The sequence below is a fragment of the Balaenoptera borealis genome (genome assembly GCF_965194805.1).
Source record: "Balaenoptera borealis genome assembly, chromosome: 3".
Classification (NCBI taxonomy): domain Eukaryota; kingdom Metazoa; phylum Chordata; class Mammalia; order Artiodactyla; family Balaenopteridae; genus Balaenoptera; species Balaenoptera borealis.
Window position 1 is genome coordinate 15,734,211 of NC_138866.1, and position 19,294 is coordinate 15,753,504.

The 19,294-nt window shown below is 41.0% G+C and overlaps 1 protein-coding gene across 2 annotated transcripts in view; it reads left to right on the forward strand.

The window, feature by feature from the left end:
* GALC (galactosylceramidase) overlaps window positions 1-16,772 on the forward strand; it is a 105,309-nt gene extending 88,537 nt beyond the window's left edge. Inside the window, exons 19-20 of one of the 2 annotated variants that reach the window (XR_014242222.1) lie at window positions 11,118-11,227; window positions 11,980-16,772. The gene's annotated coding sequence lies outside the window, so the exon portion shown is untranslated. Of the gene's footprint in view, window positions 1-11,117 lie in introns of both variants that reach the window. The other variant, XR_014242221.1, reaches the window with a different exon arrangement.
* The last annotated feature ends 2,522 nt before the right edge of the window (window positions 16,773-19,294 follow it).

Consider the following 19,294-nt stretch of genomic DNA (forward strand, 5'->3'; position numbering starts at 1 on the left):
GCTCATTATTCTATCTCTGTTACCCTCCCAATAATGGGCATATGGCAGGCACACAATCAATATATACTGAATGAATAAATACATGAATACTCGATGGTGATCATTAAAATAATAACCTTTAAATTGCTAATTTTATTATAAGCTAAATGTCCTGGTCTCAAAAGTGTGATCCAAAATAAGGTCATGTTTTCCTTTTCAAGTACCCACACTGTAATGTTCTGCACTGTCTAAGCCATAGGCGTCCCCTCCCCAGGGGAATTCTGGGAGTTGTGTGAGGGGCTGTCTGTCAATATATTTATGGTCTGTGTAAATGGTCAGACCATAAATATTTTAGGCTTTGCAGGCCATGGGTCTCTGGGTACAACTCTCAACTCTGCTGTTTCTGTACTAAAGCGTCCATAGATAAAATATAAATGAGTGGACATGACTGTCTCCAACAGAACTTTATTTATGAAACAGATGGTTGGCCTGGGTGTTGTAGTTCGTTGATTCCTGTTCTAGACAATAAAACAGATATTTAACATGGCGGGTATGACAAAGTGCTAAGAATAAAAACAAGACATGGTGGACAGCAGAGGACAGATTGTGCAGGAAGTTATGCTGAGTGAGATTGGAAATCCTTGGAAGATTTAAACAGGGAAATGGTCTGCTCTGACTCCCAGGTCCAGTGGAGCACATTGCAGAAAGGGTGGAAACTTGGAGACCAGTAGGAAGGTTATTGTGATGGTCCAGATGCAGAGGGGTGGAGGTTGGTACCGGGATGGGAGTGATGAGGTGGTAACAAGCGGTTGCATTCTAGATAGACTTAGAAGTTGACCAATAGGCTTTGCTGATGGTCTAAATAAAAGAGGGAAGTTCAAGGATGACTCTGAGATTTTAGTCTGAGCAGTTGGAAGAATGGTTTTTCCATCTACTGAGATGAATAAGAGGGGAGGAGGTATGGGTTTTGGTCAGAAGACCAAGAGTTCTGTTTGGGACATGTTAAGTTTGAGATGCCTGTCAGACACCCAAATACAGCTGCTGAGCAGGCAGGTGGATAGATGAGTCGGGGATAAAGGGGAGAGTCATCAGCATGTGGATGGTCCTTGCAGCGTGGATGAGATCAGCTAAAGAGTGAGAATTGTGTGGAAGAGAGGTCCAAGGATTGAGCCCTGGGATGTTCTGAGTTTGGAGGTCAGGAAGAGGAGAGCAGGGAGAGGAGAAATCAGCCAAGGAGGCTGAGGGGTGGGGGTGGGGGTGGGGTGGGGGGAGGGCAGTGTGATAGCAGAAAGGCAAGGGAGAGCCGGCTCAGGGCGGGGAACATGAATGGCATGCCCGATGCTGCTGGTGGGGCTACCGGGATGCAGGCTGAGAACATCTGCTTCTTAAGCCCTGCACCCGGGGCTTCCTGTGATTAGATGCTGGAGCTCAGCTGGAGAGCTCTTTGCATTGCCTCTTGGACTCTGCATTTCATGTCCCCCTGTGGTTCTGGCTGCTGCTTTCAGCAGACTCCTGGGCCATCACTCTTCCCTGATCCTTTTATTGCCTCACCAGTTGCATTTTCTTTGCAACTTGGCAGGGAAATCGTACCTCCCAAATTGCTCATAATCCTTGGCTAAGCTGACTCCTTTTGTACTGAAAAAAGGAAGCCAGCAGAGCCAGAGAATGATTTCTGGAACAAAGAGGAACATTTTCTAACAAAAATACAGGCACATCATATACCCTCCACCCCCTTTCCCTATGCCCTGGGGCAGGATGAACTCTCCTGGCCAAGAGAGCAGCTTTCCCCTTACAGGGTGAAAACGCAGCTCCCCTGAGGGCTGTGGGAAGCATCCTCAGTTTCCCACGGAGGCAGGAGCAACAGGAATGGTCTTTTCTGAGCCTGTGATTGTGTGCACAGAGCAAATGTGGGGTGAGAGGGAGGGTGGACAGAGGTGAGAGAGAAGGGCCCGGGGGCGCGAGGAGGCCGGCGAGAGGAGAAATACCGAGGGAGAAACCCTGAAACTGGAGGCAGCAGGCTTTTTGTGTATCATCTTGAGTATCTGTGACCGAGAACTGGCCCCATGTTTAAGGTCGTGGCTCCAGGGAGTTGGTCCCCTCCTTCCTCTCTCCTTTTTCCATCACAACAAAGATGACACCTGGCATTCTGGGCTCACATCTGCTCATGCTTTTGTTCTATTTTTTCCTACTCTGTTCTATTCGGGTGTCTGGCATGAGGGACTGAGGTTTGAAAGCGACACTCCAGCTGTCCCCTCCGTGCCCACTCCTCCTGAATTATCCTGAAATCCCTCCTGCTGGCATGATCCCCTCTGGTTCCCCCTAAGAAGAGTCTGGGGCACGGAATCATGCACTTGGCACTCCACGCCCCCCAACAGTCTTCTTGGATTTTTTTTTTAATTTAATAAATGTAATTTGCAGGCATTAACCTAGGGAATTATTTCTGTGTAAACAGAGAAGAGTTTAGGTCTTTGGTCAGAGATGTAGAATTCACATGTGTTTGGGGACAACGTTTCTGACAATAGAACAGGAAAGGAAAAAATCATAAGCTAGCTCACAGAAGATAATCACGTGTCTTTGTGTTTAAAACAATCTCTTCCGTTAAATTCAGTATTTCGGGCTATTCAATTTATATCCAATACACTTACTTCTGGCATACTTATGAAGAAGCGAATGTAACAGCTATGTGTTTCTTTGGCTGGCAAGTTAAAGAAACAAATGAAAATTGGAATTTTATCTTTTAAATCATTAAATAAACTATTACAGGGATGCTTTTTTTCCCCCCCAAATTAATAAAACTAAACTGCTTTCTGGAGAGAAGATTATTTTTAAACCTAATGTATGAACATCCATCATCACAAGGTAATATTTTTAATAGTACGAGCATATTCTTAATTTATTTAAAAAATTTTATGCTGGTCATTTTGTCAGATTATTCTTATTTATGTTTCAATTCCTACTTTTAGAGAAACATCAAATACAATTTATATTCTTTACCAGATATTTCTAATACCTGAAGTCTTTTTTAAAAATTGAAATATAGTGACATATAATATATGTTAGCTTCAGGTGTACTACATAGGGATTTGACAGTTGCATACATTATGAAATGATCACCATGATAGGTCTGGTAACCATCTGTCACCATACAAACTTATTACAACATTATTGAACTCATCTCTTATGCTGTATATTACATCCCTGTGACTTATTTATCATAAGCGGTTTGTACCTCTTTTTTTTTTTAACATCTTAGTTGGAGTATAATTGCTTTAAAATGTTGTGTTAGTTGCTGCTGTATGACAAAGTGAATCAGCTATATGTATACATATATCCCCATATTTCCTCCCTCTTGCGTCTCCCTCCCACCCTCCCTATACCACCCCTTTAGCTGGTCACAAAGCACTGAGCTGATCTCCCTGTGCTATGCGGCTGCTTCCCACTAGCTATAGGTTTTACATTTGGTAGTGTATATATGTCAATGCTACTCTCTCACTTTGTCGCAGCTTACACTTCCTCCTCCCTGTGTCCTCAAGTCCATTCTCTAGTAAGTCTGCGTCTTTATTCCCATCCTGCCCCTAGGTTCTTCATGACCATTTTAAAATTTTATTTAGATTCTATATATATGTGTTAGCATACGGTATTTGTTTTTCTCTTTCTGACTTACTTCACTCTGTATGACAGACTCTAGGTCCATCCACCTCACTACAAATAACTCAATTTCGTTTCTTTTTATGGCTGAGTAATATTCCATTGTATATATGTGCCACATCTTCTTTATCCATTTATCTGTCGATGGACACAGGTTGCTTCCACATCCTGGCTATTGTAAATAGAGCTGCAATGAACATTGTGGTACATGACTTTTTTTGAATTATGGTTTTCTTGCGGTATATGCCCAGTAGTGGGATTGCTGGGTCGTATGGTAGTTCTATTTTTAGTTTTTTAAGGAACCTCCATAGTGTTCTCCATAGTGGCTGTATCAATTTACATTCCCACCAACAGTGCAAGAGGGTTCCCTTTTCTCCACACCCTCTCCATCAATTACTGTTTGTAGATTTTTTGTTGATGGCCATTCTGACCGGTGTGAGGTGATATCTCATTGTAGTTTTGATTTGCATTTCTCTAATGATTAATGATGTTGAGCATTCTTTCATGTGTTTGTTGGCAATCTGTATATGTTCTTTGGAGAAATGTCTATTTAGGTCTTCTGCCCATTTTTGGATTGGGTTGTTTGTTTTTTTGATATTGAGCTGCATGAGTTGCTTGTAAATTTTGGAGATTAATCCTTTGTCAGTTGCTTCGTTTGCAAATATTTTCTCCCATTCTGAGGGTTTTCCTTTCATCTTGTTTATGGTTTCAATTGCTGTGCAAAAGCTTTGAAGTTTCATTAGGTCCCATTTGTTTATTTTTGTTTTTATTTCCATTTCTCTAGGAGGTGGGTCAAAAAGGATCTTGCTGTGATGTATGTCATAGAGTGTTCTGCCTATTTTTTCCTGTAAGACTTTTATAGTATCTGGCCTTAAAAGTCTTTAATCCATTTTGAGTTTATTTTTGTGTATGGTGTTAGGGAGTCTTCTAATTTCATTCTTTTACATGTAGCTGTGCAGTTTTCCCAGCACCACTTATTGAAGAGGCTGTCTTTTCTCCATTGTCCATTCTCACCTCCATTGTCAAAGATAAGGTGACCATATGTGTGTGGGTTTATCTCTGGGCTTTCTACCCTGTTCCATTGATCTATATTTCTGTTTTTGTGCCAGTACCATTCTGTCTTGATTACTGTAGCTTTGTACTATAGTCTGAAGTCCAGGAGCCTGATTACTCCACCTCTGTTTTTCTTTCTCAAGATTGCTTTGGCTATTTGGGGTCTTTTGTGTTTCCATACAAATTGTGAAATTTTTTGTTCTAGTTCTGTGAAAAATGCCATTGGTAGTTTGATAGGGATTGCATTGAATCTGTAGATGGCTTTGGGTAGTATAGTCATTTTCACAATGTTGATTCTTCCAATCCAAGAACATGATATATCTCTCCATCTGTATCATCCTTAATTTCTTTCATCAGTGTCTTACAGTTTTCTGCATACAGGTCTTTTATCTCCGTAAGTAGGTTTATTCCTAGGTATTTTATTCTTTTTGTTGCAATGGTAAATGAGAGTATTTCCTTAATTTTACTTTCAGATATTTTCATCATTAGTGTATAGGAATGCAAGAGGTTTCTGTGCATTAATTTTGTATCCTGCTACTTTACCAAATTCATTGATTAGCTCTAGTAGTTTTCTGGTAGCATCTTTAGGATTCTCTATGTATAGTATCATGTCATCTGCAAACAGTGACAGCTTTACTTCTTCTTTTCTGATTTGGATTCCTTTTATTTCTTTTTCTTCTCAGATTGCTGTGGCTAAAATTTGCAAAACAATGTTGAATAATAGTGGTGAGAGTGGACAACCTTGTCTTGTTCCTGATCTTAGTGGAAATGGTTTCAATTTTTCACCATTGAGGATGATGTTAGCTGTAGGTTTGTCATATGTGGCCTTTATTGTGTAGATGTAAGTTCCCTCTATGCCTACTTTCTGGAGGGTTTTTATCATAAACTGGTGTTGAATTTTGTCAAAAGCTTTTTCTGCATCTATTGAGATGATCATATCATTTTTATTCTTCAGTTTGTTAATATGGTGTATCATATGGATTGATTTGCATATATTGAAGAATCCTTGCATTCCTGGGATAAACCTCACTTGCTCATGGTGTCTGATCCTTTTAATGTGCTGTTGGATTCTGTTTGCTAGTATTCTGTTGAGGATTTTTGCATCTATGTTCATCAGTGATATTGGCCTGTAGTTTTCTCTTTTTTTGTGACATCTTTGTCTGGTTTTGGTATCAGGGTGATGGTGGCCTCACAGAATGAGTTTGGGAGTGTTCCTCCCTCTGCTATATTTTGGAAAAGGTTGAGAAGGATAGGTGTTAGCTCTTCTTTAAATGTTTGATAGAAATTGCCTGTGAAGCCATCCATTCCTGGGCTTTTGTTTGTTGGAAGATTTTTAATCACAGTTTCAATTTCAGTGCTTATGATTGGTCTGTTTATATTTTCTATTTCTTCCTGGTTCAATCTCAGAAAGTTGTGCTTTTCTAAGAATTTGTCCATTTCTTCCAGGTTGTTCATTTTATTGGCATATAGTTGCTTGTAGTTATCTCTCATGATCCTTTGTATTTCTGCAGTGTCATTTGTTACTTCTCCTTTTTCATTTCTAATTCTATTGACTTGAGTCTTCTCCCATTTTTTCTTAGTGAGTCTGGCTAATGGTTTATCATTTTGGTTTATCTTCTCAAAGAACCAACTTCTAGGGCTTCCCTGGTGGCGCAGTGGTTAAGAATCCACCTGTCAAGGCAGGGGACACGGGTTTGAGCCCTGGTCTGGGAAGATCCCACATGCCATGGAGCAACTAAACCTGTGCGCAACAACTACTGGGCATGTGCTCTAGACCGTGCAAGCCACAACTGCTGAAGCTCGTGCTCCTAGAGCCTGTGCTCCACAACAGGACAAGCCACCACAATGAGAAGCCCGTGCAGAGCAATGAAGAGTAGCCCTCGCTCGCCGCAACTAGAGAAAGGCCGTGCATAGCAACGAAGACTGAATGCAGCCAAAAATAAATAAATTAATTTAAAAAAAGAAGAAAGACAGATACTGCATGTTTCCATTAAAAAAAAAAAAAAAGAAACAGCTTTTAGTTTTATTGATCTTGGCTGTTGCTTCCTTCATTTCTTTTTCATTTATTTCTGATCTGATCTTTATGATTTCTTTCCTTCTGCTAACTTTGGGGTTTTTTTTTTTTTTTTTTTCTTTCTCTAATTGCTTTAGGTGTAAGGTTAGGTTCTTTATTTGAGATTTTTCTTGTTTCTTGCAGTAGGGTTGTATTGCTATAAACTTTCCTCTTAGAATTGCTTTTCCTGCATCTCATAGGTTTTGGGTCGTCATGTTTTCATTGTCATTTGTTTCTAGTATTTTTTGATTTCCTCTTTGATTTCTTCAGTGATCTCTTGTTTATTTAGTAGTGTATTGTTTAGCCTCCATGTGTTTGTATTTTTTTACAGATCTTTTCCTGTAATTGATATCTAGTCTCATAGCATTGTGATCAGAAAAGATACTTGATACAATTTCAGTTTTCTTAAATTTACCAAGGCTTGATTTGTGACCCAAGATGATGTATCCTGGAGGATGTTCCATGAGCACTTGAGAAGAAAGTGTATTCTGTTGTTTCTGGATGGAATATCCTATAAATATCAATTAAATCCATCTTGTTTAATATGTCATTTAAAGCTTGTGTTTATTTATTTTCATTTTGGACGATCTGTCTATTGGTGAAAGTGGTGTGTTAAGTTCCCCTACTATGATTGTGTTACTGTTGATTTCCCCTTTTATGGGTATTAGCATTTGTCTTATGTATTGAGGTGCTCCTATGTTGGGTGCATAAATATTTACAATTGTTTTATCTTCTTCTTGGATTGACCCCTTGATCATTATGTAGTGTCCTTCTTTGTCTCTTGTTATAGTCTTTATTTTAAAGTCATTTTTTCTGATATGAGAATTGCTACTCCAGCTTTCTTTTGATTTCCATTTGCATGGAATATCTTTTTCTATCCCCTAACTTTCAGTCTGTATGTGTCCCTAGGTCTGAGGTGGGTCTCTTGTAGACAGCATATATATGGGTCTTTTTTTTGTATGCATTCAGCCAGTCTATGTCTTTTGGTTGGAGCATTTAATCCATTTACATTTAAGGTAATTATCGATATGTATGTTCCTATTACTATTTTCTTAATTGTTTTGGGTTTGTTTTTGTAGGTCTTTTCTTTCCTTGTGTTTCCTGCCTATAGAAGTTCCTTTAGCATTTGTTGTAAAGCTGGTTTGGTGGTGCTGAATTCTCTTAAATTTTGATTGTCTGTAAAGATTTTAATTTCTCCTTCAAATCTGAATGAGATCCTTACTGGTTAGAGTAATCTTGGTTGTAGGTTTTTCCCTTTCATCACTTTAAATATGTCCTGCCACTCCCTTCTGGCTTGCAGAGTTTCAGCTGAAAGATCAGCTGTTAACCTTATGGGGATTCCCTTGTATATTATGTTGTTATTTCCTTGCTGCTTTTAATGTTTTTTCTTTGTATTTAATTTTTGATGGTTTGATTAATATATGTCTCAGTGTGTTTCTCTTTGGGTTTATCCTGTATGATACTCTCTGTGCTTCCTGGACTTGATTGACTCTTTCCTTTCCCATGTTAAGGCAGTTTTTGACTATAATCTCTTCAAATATTTTCTCAGACCCTTTCTTTTTCTCTTCTTCTTCTGGGACCTCTATAATTCGAATATTGGTGCATTTAACATTGTCCCAGATGTCTCTCAGACTGTCCTCAATTCTTTTCATTCTTTTGTCTTTATTCTGCTCTGCGGGTAGTTATTTCCACAATTTTTTCTTCCAGGTCAGTTTTCCGTTCTTCTGCCTCAGTTATTCTGCTATTGATTCCTTCTAGGGAGTTTTTAATTTCATTTATTGTATTGTTCATCACTGTTTGTTTGCTCTTTAGTTCTTCTAGGTCCTTGTTAAGCGCTTCTTGTATTTTCTCCATTCTATTTCCAAGATTTTGTATCATCTCTACTATCATTACTCTGAATTCTTTTTCAGGTAGACTGCCTATTTCCTCTTCATTTGTTTCATCTGGTGGGTTTTTACCTTGCTCCTTTATGTGTTGCATATTTCTCTGTCTTCTCATTTTTTTAACTTCTGTGTTTGTTGTCTCCTTTTGCCAGGCTGCAGGTTCATATTCCCCATTGTTTTTGATGTCTGCCTCCAATGAGTGAGATTGGTTCAGTGGCTTGTGTAGGCTTCCTGGTGGAGGGGGCTGGTGCCTGTGTTCTGGTGGGTTTGGCTGGATCTTGTCTTTCTGGTGGGCAGGCCTGCTTCTGGTGGTGTGTTTTCGGGTGTCTGTGAACTTAGTATGATTTTAGGCAGCTTCTCTGCTAATGGGTGGTGTTGTGTTCTTGTCTTGCTAGTTGTTTGGCATGGGGCGTCCAGCACTGGAGCTTGCTGGCTGTTGGGTGGAGCTGGGTCTTAGCGTTCAGGTGGAGATCTCTGGGAAAGCTCTCACCGATTGATATTACATGGGGCCAGGAGGTCTCTGGTGGTCCAATGTCCTGAGCTCAGCTCTCCCACCTCAGAGGCTCAGGCCTGACAGCAGGCCAGAGCACCAAGACCGTGTCAGCCACATGGCTCAGAAGAAAAGGGAGAAAAAAGGAAAGAAAAAAAATTATTAAAATGAAAAAATAAAATAAAAATTTAGAGCAACAAAGACAATAACAAAATCCACCAGTGATAACAAGCGCTAAAAACTATGCTAAGGTAAACATAAAAATCAGAAAGAAATCAGTCACAGACAGCAAACCCCAAGTCTACAGTTGCTCCCAAAGTCCACTGCCTCAATTTTGGGATGATTCATTGTCTATTCAGGTATTCCACAGATGCAGGTACATCAAGTTGATTGTGAGGATTTAATCTGCTGCTCCTGAGGCTGCACGGAGAAATTTCCCTTTTTCTTCTTTGTTTGCAGAGATCCTGGGGTTCAGCTTTGGATTTGGACCTGCCTCTGCATGTAGGTCACACTCAGGCATCTATTCCCACCCAGACAGGATGGGGTTAAAGCAGCAGCTGATTAGGGGGCTCTTGCTCATTCAGGCCTGGGGGGAGGATGGGGTACAGTAGTTATAACTGGAATGCAGGGCGAGCCTGTGGTGGCAGAGGCTGGCATGACATTGCAACAGCCTGAGTTGCACCGTGTGTTCTCCTGGGGAAGTTGTCTCTGGATCATGGAACCCTGGCAATGGTGTGCTGCACAGGCTCCTGGGGGGGGCGTGGATAGTGACTTGTGCTTGGACACAGGATTCTTGGTGGCTGCAGCAGCAGCATTAGCGTTTTATGCCCATCTGTGGTGTCTGAGCTAATAACCACGGCTTGTGCCTGTCTCTGGAGCTCGTTTAGGCAGTGCTCTGACTTCTGTGGGCACACAGGGGAGGAATCCCCTCTCCTCGTGCACCACGAAACAATGGTCTTTTGCCTCTTAGGCAGGTCCAGACTTTTTCCTGGACTCCCTCCCGGCTAGCTGTGGTGCACTAGCCCCCTTCAGGCTGTGTTCATGCAGCCAACCCTAGTCCTTTCCCTGGGATCTGACCTCCGAAGCCTGAGTCTCAGCTCCCAGCCCCTGCCCGTCCTGGCAGGTGAGCAGACAAGCCTCTCGGGCTGGTGAGTGCTGGTCGGCACTGATCCTCTGTGCAGGAATCTCTCCAATTTGCCCTCTGCACCCCTGTTGCTGCACTCTCCTCCATGGCTCCGAAGCTTCCCCCCCGCCCACCCCCTCATCTCCACCAGTGAAGGGGCTTCCTAGTGTGTGTGGAAACTTTTCCTCCTTCACAGCTCCCTCCCAGAGGTGCAGGTCCTGTCCCTATTCTTTTGTCTCTGTTTTTTCTCTTTTCTTTTGCCCTACCCAGGTACGTGGGGATTTTCTTGCCTTTTGGGAAGTCTGAGATCTTCTGTCAGCGTTCAGAAGGTGTTCTGTAGGAGTTGTTCCACATGTAGATGTATTTTTGATGTATTTGTGGGGAGGAAGGTGATCTCCACATCTTACTCCTCCACCATCTTGAAGGTCCCCCCAAGTTCCATATTTTTTTGATTATTTCAGCTTTGTAGTATAGTTTGATAGTTTGAAGTCAGGGAGTGTGACACCTCCAACTTTGTTCTTTCTAAAGCTTGCTTTGGCTATTTGGGTTATTTTGTGTTTCCATGAAATTTTAGAATTATTTGTTCTAGTTTTGTGAAAAATGCCCTTGATATTTTGATAGGGATTTCATGAATCTGTAGATTGCTTTGGGTATTATGGTCATTTTAACAATATTAATTCTTGCAATCCATGAACATGATATATGTTTTTATTTGTTTGCATCATCTTCAATTTCTTTTATCAATGTCTTGTAGTTTTCAGAGTACAAGTCTTTTACCTCCTTGGTTAGATTTATTTCTAGGTATTTTATTCTTTTTGATGCAGTTGTAAATGGGATTATTTTCTTAATTTTTCTTTCTTCTTGGGTTACTGAACATCTGCCTTCTAGGCTTCAAATCTTGTGTTTGAGGGTTGACCAGCTGTCCCTGAATAGAACTGAGTGCCATGGAATCGATGGGGATTCTGGATGGTTTGGATCCCAAGCCAAGGAATATACAGGTAAACTCTTTGTGTTTAACACAACCTAGGCCAGTAAAGTCCTTTAGATTAGTGGGATACCCATAAAGATAGAATGGTTTTAAACTTAATTAATGATTCTTTGTGTTACTGGGCTTTATCAAATCCAGAATATGGCTTTTGTTTATTGTCCTGGCTACCAGGACAAAGTAGGTCAGGGAGAAAATAGGCATGAAAAAAGTAGGGAAGAGAGAAGCATGTAGGGAAAGAATGTATTATTTTAACATCTGCTACTGGAAATATTCCCAGGAAGGGAGCTATTTTAGGAAAGTATCTTGAGAAGTCATCTGGGAATGAAGGTGGAAGCACTGAGGGTTTTTAGGAGTCAAGACAACCCAAGGAATTTCAAAAGTGTTGTGTATAGATATCAGGACTTGGGGAGAAGGAGAAGGGAGGGTGAAGCTGGAGAGGGGGCCAGAGGCCAAAGAAGTATGAGGTGCTTCTATTCTGTTAGTCAGTGTTCTCCAGAGAAACAAAACCAACAGGGTATGGATGTATATGTATATGTACATGTACATGTATATGTAAATCTAGAAAGAGATTTATTATAGGGAATTGGCTCCCATAATTATGGAGGCTGAGAAATCCTATGATCTGCTCTTTGCGAGATGGAGTTTCCAGTCCAAGTCTGAAGGCCTGAGAACCAGGAGCACCAAAGACAGAAAACCAATGTCCCAGCTCAAACAGTCAGGCTGAGTGAATTCAACTTTTCTCCACTTTTTTGTTCTATGCAGGCCCTCAACAGATTGGATGATGCCCACCCACACCTGAGGAGGGCCATCTGCCTTAGTCCATCGATTCAAATGCTAATCTCTTTGAGAAACCTTCTCACAGACACACCCCAAGATAATGTTTAACTTGATATCTGGGCATCTTGTGACCTTGTCAGGGTGACACATACAGTTAACCATCATGGTACCCCTGTTGGTAAGGAGCTCGAAGGGATTTTATGCACAGAGATGACAAATGCTCAACACCAAGGGGCTGCATGTTAGTAATGTAGCTCTCCCCCCTTCCCAATTTGTTGAAATCTTTGGTGAAGTATACTGTGCACCCAAGCGTATGCTTTTTCTATGTGGTGTGCTTGTGTGAGTGTATACGTGCATGTGTGTGCATGTGAATGCAGGCATGGTTGTGTGTATGCATGTATGATGTATGTAAGCATGTGTGTGTCTGAGAGAGAGAAATTGAGAGAGACAGAAAAAGAGAAAAGGTGGTTTGTGCAGATGCAGGAAACTGCGATGTCCCCGGGGAGGGCTGGTGCCGAGCAGAACAGGGATCAGATGAGGAGATAATCCAGAAATTTAGCAAATTCGGCAGAAGCAGGACTCTAAATCAGAGGCCATGGAAAGGCATGAATCCCCAGAAATCTTGTGGATGGTTGAAATGAAATGGGAGTTACAGCCAATCTTGTCTGGATTATCAGGGACATGGTGATGCCAGTGATGAATTCTCCATGTGTTATGGATTTTCCATTAACTTTTGGTAGAATATAAAGGCCTGAGGCTAAAAGATTGATAATCTGACCATAATTGCCCTCCACTCTCAACAAAGCAAATAATCTGGATTGTTCTTCTACCGTTATATTCCTCTGTAGTTATCATCTTTATGACAACTTCCCGTCTCCTCATTTATCAAAGACACTTTAACCTAATTTTAGCAGACAAAATTGTTGGGGGTGAGGGTGTGATTTCTGTAGTGGCTTGGGATGCAGGGCCCTTTCAATACTTTTCGGGGGCCAAAAAGTATAATTCAATAACAGCAACTTGTTTTACTTGGAACATCTAGGACACCAGTTGTGTAAGATGAATTATATTTTCATGCAAGGTTCTGAGTGGCCAAATGACAAAACACGAGTACAGTGTTTTCTCGAAGACTTAAATGGCTTTGCAGATGTGAATTAGTCTAGAACATCACAGGCACTCTTTTCGTGTGGGTCACACCACCCCTTCCCTATTCCACTGTTGTAGACAGAATCATTAGTATGTGTCAGCCGCTGAACTTGAGTCATCAAATACTAATCAGATAAGAAATGGATTAGCAAGGAATCATATAAACTGTATTTTCAGAGTGAAAATAAAAGCAGTGCACATTTAAAATTCACAGTGAAGCTACCACAGCTATTTAGGATGCAATAAAAGTCCATTTTAATAAGTATCACATAGTTTACCTGTAGCCCATTAACTGCGTTTCAGAGATAGGCAAAGTGAAAAGTGTAATCTGCTTTTAAGCATTTTCCACTAATATAAATTACCCAAATGAAGTATTTGGGCATGCTTGCTCTGTTAAACAAGGCAGAAAACTTTACCAAACTTTTATGTTAATACTCCATAGGTGCTCGGCTGCGTTAGCAATGAATCATGCAATATAAGTGACCGCCCCCTGCCCCCCATCGTTGGGTTTGGGAATCCAAACAGACCTCCCTCACCTCTGCCTTTTGTTCTCTGATCTTGGGCACAACACTTCCCTTCTTTGGGCTGCAGGTTCCTCATGTGTGAAACTAGGTAAATTAATCCTGTAAGTATGGTTATCAGGTTAAATGAGATTATGCACGCATGGAATATACTAAGTACTCTGGAAATGAGAACTATCATTACTATAAACTTGTAGTACGTGTATTTAATTCAACACTTATTTTTAGTGTTCTATTTATTTTAACCATTTAAGATGGAAATTTTAAATAAATTCTGCTCTTCGTGCTTGTTAGGTCAAATTTTATCTGTTATAAGAACACATTATAACAATGGAAAGGACATTTTAAAAATTTAAAATAATTCTCCATAATACTTATATCCTAACAACAAAGCAATTTTCCTCTTTCTGGATTCCTTTGCCCATGTATAGGCACATTTTGACATCGTCATAATCAGTCTTCAAAGCATTATTCTATAGTTTGCAATTTTGTAAAATGTACTGTATTTTTCTGTGGCTTCATAATTGTAATTTTTAGTGGCCATGTTACATTCAGTTGAGGTTGTGGACCCTAATCTAATAGTCCCTGTTTTCAGTCATTTTGATTGCTTCTGGTTTTTATATACATGGCAGAGATGAGTATCTTCAGTCTAACGCTCTCCCAACTGAGCTATTTCGGCCACCTAAGATGAATATCCTTTGTAGAAGGAGTCAAGGGATTCTAGATTTGGAGAATTGAAAGAGCTGGGTCCTTTTGCTTGGGGCTGGGCAGAGGGCTTTGTAGCTGAGGTGTTTCAAGAGGGAAGACTGGGGCTCCTGAGTGCTTCAGGAGATGCAGCAGCAGTGGGGGTGGGCTTGGGGTTTCCAAAGGAGAACACCCCACTGGGCTGGCATACAAGGCTGCAGGTTATGGAGAGAGGCAGAGGAAACCTTAAGGTTGCCTTCTAGGTGGACCTACTCACTTCAGCAGAGAAGGAAAAGACCCAGGGAACAGGGGCAGAAGTTCCTTCCAGTAAGGAGGAGAGGGAGTCAGCATCTTGGAGGCAGCCTCTGCTTCTGCTACTTTCGAAGTGAGCTCTTTTAATCCTGTAAAGTACTATTTGCAGAAAGTAAGGCACAGAGAGGTGGCGTAAGTAGCCCAAGTCAAGAAGCTGACACCTTGGGTGGGTGTGTGTGTGTGTGTCCAGCTCCCCAGGCTTCCCCAAGCTGGGAGCTGCAGATCCCTAAGGGGCACCCATCTGAGTGCCTCTGGGAGTCCTGTGAACAGCCTTCGACCAGTAAAGGGCCAGTTCTGTATTACAATTAAAACCAAAAGCTCGCCTTTCCTGCTGAGTGAATGGGGACACCTCAGAGCAAACAGAGACAAGATGGCCCCAGGGGCTCAGCAGTGGTTGGTCACATCCTCAGGAGTGTTGCCTTGGAGGGTGATGAATTTCAGAACAGAGCACCCCGGGGTGTGCGGGTAAAACAGTTCTTCCCTTGAGGACCTCTGCAAAGCCTGCAGGATCCATGGAGAATGGCCTTTTTAGCAGTTTGTGGTAAGGAAGCCACCTTAGCTGCCATTCCCAAGCGGAGACCAAGTCAACCAAAGCATTCTGATGGTCACCGTGTGAGACTTGCATTGCTCTAGTGCACAGGAGATATCACGAAAATGTATAGGTTAATTAAAATAATAAAAAGACAGCATATTTTGGCTTATCACTTTGGCAAATACATATATATATAAATATTTATACATTATATATTATTTTATGTATAGCAGGCAATGTATAAATTAATACATTGTGTATGTTATGTATTTATTCGTATTACATGTTTATCTATTTATATATGTTTGTAATCCTGGCACAGTACTTGCTTTGTTCATAGGGCAGTAAAGCTCACCTATGTAGGTAGATGTACCTGAATGTGCTTTTGAATGAGGAGTTACTTTCATCATCTAATGCCCCTGCCCTTTTGGCAGAAGGAGAAACTAAGGCTCGGAGAGAGGACTCCTTCAGGGTGCACAGCTGGGGAAGGAGCCCAGCTTCTCTGCTTTTTCATTCACGTCCTTCCTCCTCCGTGGTGTGACCTCAGCCCTGCAGCCATGCATGTAAAGGGGCTAAAGCAAAACATCTCTTTCCAAACAGTAGCACTTTTGTCACACAACAATGTTCATAAATGTCTCAGGACAACAACAAAAAGAAAAAAAAAGAGGAAGCGATTGGCCAGAGTTTCCGTTTGAGGTCTAGCTCCTCAAAGACACGCCATGGAGCTCAACAAAAGGCAGGCGATTGCCCCTCTGATGGTGCTTCTTTCCAGGGGACATCTTCTCTCTTGTGAGAAGCGTCTCATTTTTAGACAAAAGCAGATAAACAGAAATTCTATTCTGACTCACCGAGTGTCACTGACATATTTGAAAATATCTTTCTACCAAGACAGGAGAAAGGGATAGTGTAAGAATTCTCTGAAATACACTCTAGGAAATCTATAAAGGAATTCCACAAATTAACCTCCTAAGGGAAAAGCGATGTCTGACACGAACCTTAGCACTTTAAATCCTTTCTTAACAATTTCCAGGAGATGGAAGAACAGCAGTTCTAAGGGATGTCCACTAGATGACAGCATGACTATGGTTAAAGTCTCAGTAGCTTTCTCTGGCACGGGAAAGGGCATTTATTACTCTGATCAGAGGTTGGAAGTCAAAGGTTTTATGGATACGAATATGCTGTTAAAATATTATAAACTAAACTATATATTTACATATATCTAATATATAATTCTTACTATTATTGTGTGAAGTATCATATTGGCTTTCTTACCATAATTCGTATTATCATTACTCAGATCCATGTGTGATTTAGGCAGGCTTAATGCTATGACTAAAAGTCCTTTGCTGGCTGCCACCACCCTTACTTGAATAATCCCAATGTTTGCCTTTGTTCTTCAAATGCTAATTTATTAAATGGCTTTAGTGTACATTAGCCACACCTCTGTGATCCTGCTAATTACTGGTCAATCCTAATTTTCACTCAGTTGTATGATAATAGTAGTCAATTGCTTCTTTTTCTACCACATTTTAATATTAACTATAGTCCGATTTTTGATATTTCGTGGATGCAATATGTTAAGTCATTATGTTTTCAGTGAGTGCCAGGCCGTGTGAGCTGTTGGCAATGCAGACCAAGGTTTTCATGGTGGTTACACGCTAATGAAATATACCACGACACGTAGGTAAAGTACGTCCTTCAGTACTAAGTAAATTCTTTTTTACAAGTCCTTTTAAGATTTAGATACTTTCCCTGTTGATGATGGAAAGTTCTTTTGGAAAGAGCTGGGTGATGAGGAAAAGGGTTTGGACCTGACAGCATCAGAGGTGGCTTTCCAAGTTTAAGGATTATTAGGAGAACACCGACACCAGACATGTTCTTTAGGGGCCAGGACTGGCCTGCAGCTGTCCGCTATTGTCACCATCTGTCATCTTTAGGAGACATCCACATGGACAAGGCAAAATGTTCGAAATATGTAGACAGTCTGGTGAATTTAGTTAGCTGAATAAATGAATACACACACAGACTGGTGACAAATAGAGCAAGCTGTGCTAGGCAAAATAATTCTTTCCTGTTTTAAAGCACTTGATAGTTGATAAAGCGTGTTCAGATGTATTACATGTGAGTTTAACAACACTATGTCCAGAAAATGCAGCAATCTGCCCCAGCTGCCAGTGAAGAAAGAATTCAGAAGTAGAAGGATAAAACATGTCAAGTGCCCATCGGAGGTACCCCATCAACTGCTATTTTACTGTGGCTACTATTTACTAGGAGTCAGGTCATTGGTATCCAGGCACAGCAATCTTACATCATGCTCCATCTGGTTCAAGACTTTAGGACTTGAGGTCTCCAGTGATTCTTTAAGTTGCAGCTTTGACTGTGTGTGTGTGCCTGATCTTCACATTCTGCCCCTGGGGTCTCTGTGTATCTGTTCCACTTGTGTTTTGGTGAGTCGTGAAGGAGGGGGCGTGCCTTGTCCAGCTGGGGTTGGCAGGACCTGAAACCAAACCAGTATTGTTACTGGGCAGAGGGTAAATTAAACAACAGGTTTTTCCAGAGAAGATGTATGGAAGGACTACCCTGCATGTGATTAGCCTGGAACAGGCTTTTCTTGCTGTGGCGAGTGGGACTTAAGAGCGATGCTTATTTATAACTCGGGGCAGCAGGAGGGCTCGGCGGTGCAGTGGCTATGAAAGAACATTGAAGTGTTAGAGGGAAAAGCTGTTCGCCATAACCTTATAAAACGGGCTTTCTGTTTCCAACAACAAAAACAAGCAAACAGAAAAAGAAATCTGCAAAAAAGTAAAAACAGCAAAATGCTGAAGGGGTGTGAGTCAGTTCAGAGGAAAGGTGCCAGGGTTTCTAGGGGTTGAATTTTCCATAAACAAATATATTTAGAAAGTGGCAGTACCTTTTGACATTTGCTAAGTGATTTCGATGATTGACTTTTCAATTGAGTTTCTGTAGCGAGCAAAGGAGTGGTGTGAGGAAAAAGCAATTTTCCCAATGGGAGTATAAAACCCTTCAGCTTAATGAAATGTTTTCTCTGGTTTAGAGATAACAACCCACTTTTGGATTTTATGCCTAATATTGATTCTTTGTGTATTTTTTATAGAGGCCTTGATGAAATTCAGTTAATTGTATTTTATTAGACTGAGAGATTGTCTTTTTTAATATTCTCCAATCCTCCTCACCCATGGTTCTTCCTACCTTCTCCTTTCTCCCTATCAATAGTTTAACTTTGATGGGTGGTTTGTGGAGGTTAAAAAAAAAAATCAAATTCTCCTTCTACCTTTTTGATCTGCTTGCTGTTTGCACAGTTGCAAAAGTGCTGAAAAAGCCAAGTTCCTTTAAGCAATAAGATGCTGAAATATGGTCATTAAATCCCGATGGGTTTTTCATTCTGCATCTCATAATTTTAAGGAGAACCACTTTCTGAGATGGTTGGATAAATGCAGAAAATATAATAAGGGGAAAGTGAGGTCCCAAGGCAGCTTTTCAATCTGCAGGGTGCTGAGTTTATTTACAAACACCAGAAGAACTCGTGAGTTATCAGGGTTGCCTTGCCAAACCATGGTGACTCTGGAATACAATATGGCAGGTTTGGGGGAGTCAGCAGTTTGGGGGCTGGCAGCAGGGGCTGCGGTGTCTTCCATCTTTTTACGTGTCGGTGTTTTATCTAGAGAAGGAATTATCTTGAGAGAACTACTTTGCTGTTGGGCAATAAGATGACTTAGTTCTTGGCATAAAGGGTCTTGTAAAAGAATTGGGCAAGAAGACAGTGGTTTATAGAAACTGTAATCTTTCTTGACTGATGGGGTGGGCATGGGAAGCAGAACTAAATTTAGAATTGCTCAAAAGATAAAAAGGTTCAGATTTATTTAAACCCAAAGAATAATGAAAATGAAAGGTAATAGAGAGACAGGATATTATGGTGCAAAGAGTTCTGCCTTGGTATTTATAAATTTATTTATTTATTTTATTTTTGGCTGCGTTGGGTCTTCGCTGCTGCGCATGCACTTTCTCTAGTTGCGGCGAGCAGGGGCTACTCTTCCTTGTGGTGCGCGGGCTTCTCATTGCGGTGGCTTCTCTTGTTGCAGATCACAGG